The sequence below is a fragment of the Trichosurus vulpecula genome, chromosome 7, assembly GCF_011100635.1.
Source record: "Trichosurus vulpecula isolate mTriVul1 chromosome 7, mTriVul1.pri, whole genome shotgun sequence".
Taxonomy (NCBI): domain Eukaryota; kingdom Metazoa; phylum Chordata; class Mammalia; order Diprotodontia; family Phalangeridae; genus Trichosurus; species Trichosurus vulpecula.
The window spans coordinates 187,841,633-187,846,107 of NC_050579.1; the positions used below are offsets into that span (position 1 = coordinate 187,841,633).

The 4,475-nt window shown below is 39.6% G+C and overlaps 1 pseudogene; it reads left to right on the plus strand.

Moving 5' to 3' along the window:
* The first annotated feature begins 1,839 nt into the window (after window positions 1-1,839).
* On the plus strand, window positions 1,840-3,144 carry LOC118858502 (annotated as a pseudogene).
* Window positions 3,145-4,475: the final 1,331 nt, after the last annotated feature.

Below are 4,475 nucleotides of genomic sequence, written 5' to 3' on the forward strand. Positions count from 1 at the left end.
AAACAGAAGCTTGCATATTTATGAAATTGCAACAAAGAGAAGAGGAGAAATAGAAATCTCCACCTAAATGAGAGCGGCAAGGGAGGAGAAATCATGAATAATTAAGATGGCAAAAACAGCATTCTTTTCCCTTAGGAAATGTTAAGCTATGAAGATATGATGGTCTGCATATCTACAAAGGTCCCAGCTGCAGTTTTCCCAATCTAGTGCAGATTGACTGGTGCCTGTCTTGACTCCCAAGGCACAAAGAAAGTCCAGTTTGGGGTGCAAACAACAAATTGTCGGCTCATTCAAGGCCTCCTACGTACCCTGGATCAAGTGTTTCCAAAAAACATGGCAACTCAAAAAGACAAGTTCAGAGGACCCCTTAACATTCCTTACTGAGCGACTTGCCCAGGATCACACAGTTAGTAAGTATCTAAGGCCATATTTGAACTTCAGGCCTAGTACTCTATCTACTGCACCACCTAGCTACCCAGCACTATGCTAGGTGCTGAGGATATAAAGACAAAAATGAAACAGTCCTTACTCTCAAGGAGTTTATATTTAATAGGAATATAATATTTTGTCCAGTAAATCAGAGTTGTGGAGTTTCCAGAATTACCTATCTCCAGGACACTCTGCTTCTTTCCTCAGTGAGTTCAGTACCTATACATAGACATACTGATATACATACACACACACACACACACACACATATGTATATATGTACACACATACTGATAATCTCTCAAATATCTAACTTCCCAGTTTCTCACCTTATTTATTTCCCATGTCCTCTTAGACTCCACCTGGGCGATACACAGAAATGGTCATATCCATTTCCAATTTCATGAACTCTGAAATTCCCTTATCTTGTCACAATCTGTTATCATTTCATCTCTTCTTCTGTCTTACACCAACAAACCCAAATCCTTTTCTTGGTCCTCACCAGGCCCTCCAGCCTTTCCACCGCTTGATTCTTTTCCAGCTCATCACCCTTGCACTGGCTACACTCTCCCTTCACCATTCTGAATCTTTGGTGAACCAGATCTACTCTACACACTCCTTTTCTTTCAAGTCCTCTGCCCCCTTATCCTATTGAAGATCTTGCCCTACCAAGACTCAGCCTTAGATTATTCCCAACAATTCACTTGTGGAGAAATCTTTCCTTTCACTTTTCTTAACTCTTTACAATCTGGCCTCTGAACTCATCATTCAACTCAAGCTACTTTCTCCGAAGTTACCAATAATCCTTTCAACACCAAATCTAATGGCCTTTTCTCTCAATTTTCATCCTTCTTGAACTCTCTGCAGCATTCAACACTGCTAATCACCCTCTTCTTGATACTTCCTTCTCTCTAGATTTTTGTGACATTGAACCTCTTTTGGTTCTCCTTCTTCCTGTCTGACCACTTCCTCAGTCTTCTTTGCTGGATCTTCATCCAGGTCATGCTCACTAACATGGATATCCCTCAAGGTTCTGCCCTGTGCCCTCTTCTCTTCTGCCTCTATACTATTTCACTTACTGATCTCATCAGCCCCCTTAGATTTAATCATTATCACCATCGTGTTTCTCAGACCAACTTACCCAGCCCTAACTTCAGATTCTCATCTCCAGTTGCCTACTGGACATTTCCAACTGATCATCTCTTAGACATCTTAAATTCAACAAGCCCAAAAGCGAACTCATTATCTTCATTACCCTAAACCCTCCTCCTTTCTAATTTTCCTGTTACTTTGAAGGGCACTACCATCCTCTCAGTCATCCAGGCTTGCATCTAAGTGCCATTCTCGATTCCTCACTCTCTTACCACCACCACCACCCAAATCTTCATGCACTCTTCCAGGCCCGGCACAGCATCCAACATGGCTACCTCAGCTAGCTCTCACTTGAACAAAAATATCAGGCGATGTACATGAACCTGCTTCAAGGTAACAAAGTCCTAATTATGTATATCTGGATCAAAGGCACTAGTGAGGGACTGCACTATAAAACCTGGACTCTGGATTGTGAACTGAAGAGTATTGGTGAACTACCAGAATGGAATTTTGATGGCTTCAGTACTTTTCAGCCTGAAAGTCCTAAGAGAAATGTGTACCTTATTCTTGCTACTCTATTCTGATACCCTTCCCCCCTTAAGAAAGGACTGCAACAAACAGGTTTTCTATGAAGTTTTCTGCAAAGACCAATTTAAGATATAAAGGATAAATGTAAAAGCATAATGGATATTGTGTCCAAACAGAAACCCCAGTTTGGCATGGAGCAAAAATATACTCTCCAAAATCATGCAGAACTGAGTATTGTAAACTAAAAATAAAAAATCTTAATTTAAAAAAAAGCACATTGAGAAAAATCTAAATATATATTATATATATATATATACACATATATACACACACATATATATGTGCATATATATACATATATTTATATATATGTACATATATATATATATGCTCTCATGGGAACAGATAGACACTCCTTTGGTTGCCCTTCAGTGGCTTCTCTGGACCCCATGGTCTGTACTACTGTGGTGTGGAAAACAATAAAGCCTATGGAAGAGATATAATGGATATTCATTACTGTGCTTGCCTATATGCTAGAGACAAAACTGGGGGGACAAATTCTGAAGTAATGCCAGCTCACTGGGAGTTCCAGATAGGACCTTGTGAAGGGATTGAAATGGGAGATCACCTCTGGATTTCCTACTTCATCCTCCATTGGATATGTGAAGATTTTGGAATGGTTATAACATTTGATCCCAAGTCAATCCCTGGTAACTGGAATGGAGTTGGTTGCCACACTAACTTTAGAACCAAGGCCATGAGAGTTGAGAATGGTCTAAAGTACATTGAAAAAGCCATAGAGACTAAGTGAGTGACCCAGTACCATATCCAAGACTATCACCTCAAAGGGAATCTGGACAATGCCAGCCTCCTGACAAATTTCCACAAGACATCCACATCAATGAGTTCTCTGCTGGCAGGGCCAACTGTGGCACCAATGTCCACATTCCCAGTACAGTTGGCCAGAAAAAGAAGGGCTATTTTGAAGATCACTGCCCCTCTGCCAACTGTGACCCTTACACAGTGAAAGAGGCACTCATCCATACTTGTCTTCTCAATGAGACAAAAGAGGAACTCTTTCAGTATAAAAATTGAGTATATTCATGTATAGCCTATACCAGATTGCCTACCTTCTCAGGGAAAAAGAAGCAGGGGGAGGGACAGAATTTGGAGCTCAAAACTTTAAAAAATGAATGTTAAAAAATGTTTTTACATGGAATCAGGAGGGAAACAAAATACTATTTTAAAAACACGAAATGCACTTAATCTGAAAAAATCTTCTGGCTCCCCCACCCCATAACCCTTTCCTCATGTTTTCTTCCATCTCATCTCTCCCCTCTTCCAAGTTTCCCTGCTACATATAACTCAGGGCACAAAATACCATTTTTTGTGCCAAAAACAGAAAAAATAGTCAAAGAAAAGAGATGATTAGGACTTGAAAAAGAATGCCAACCATATAAATGTGGAGGGTAAGACAGATGAAAGTAATGTTACAAAGGTAGAAACCACAAGATTTGGTAACTGGTTGCATATATGGGGTAATATTAAGAGGAGTAGAAGATGACAGCAAGATTGAAAACCTGAGTAACTAGGAGGAAAAATGATAATAAAGTTCAGAAGAAGGGTAGGTTTGGGGGAAAAGTTCATTAATTTTTTTTTAGATATGGTGAGTTTGAGATGCCTACACACACACACACACACACGCACGCGCGCGCGCACACACACACACGCAAAATGGCTGAGCAACAGAAATTTAAGCAGCATACTCATTTAGAGAAGGTTCCAATTTGAAATGAAATGTTCCAGGGTCACTTAGAAGCTTAATTACAGGTAGTGGACCTTGAGGCATACCCATTCCTATAGAGCTAAAGTTTGAAGATCTTTCCCTTTCCTTACTATGCCATATCTCCACAAATGGGAGATGTATTTCTTCTATCTTCCAGCTCATCCACACTTAATTAAGTAGCTTCTTTGTCCTTGTTTCCCAGCTTCTTTATATAAGTTTGTGGCTGGGAAAAGGAAAGGAAAAAAGGCAAGAATGGATGGTTCATGCACTGGAACCCTAAATATTCCTCCTCCTTAAGTTTATCCCCTATATTCAACTGAGTACTTGGCTTAGTCAATCAGAATATATAGCAGCTTTAACATTTGCTACCAGAATTTTCCTTGCTAAGAGGTGAATTTGCTTTTTCATGCAAATTTTCTCCCTCCAAAATTGTAGAGTTTGACGTTTTTTAGCTGACAGTGGAATTACAAGAATGATCACCCTGCATTTGCCAAGGAGTATGTGAATTGAGCATTTTATGAAGTTTCCTTTACACAAAATGTCAGAAATCATGTATGTGGCCACTAATGCATAAGTAAAACACATATCCTGTCGAATTGTCTAATTTTAAATGTGTTTTATGATGAGGGGGATAAAGTTA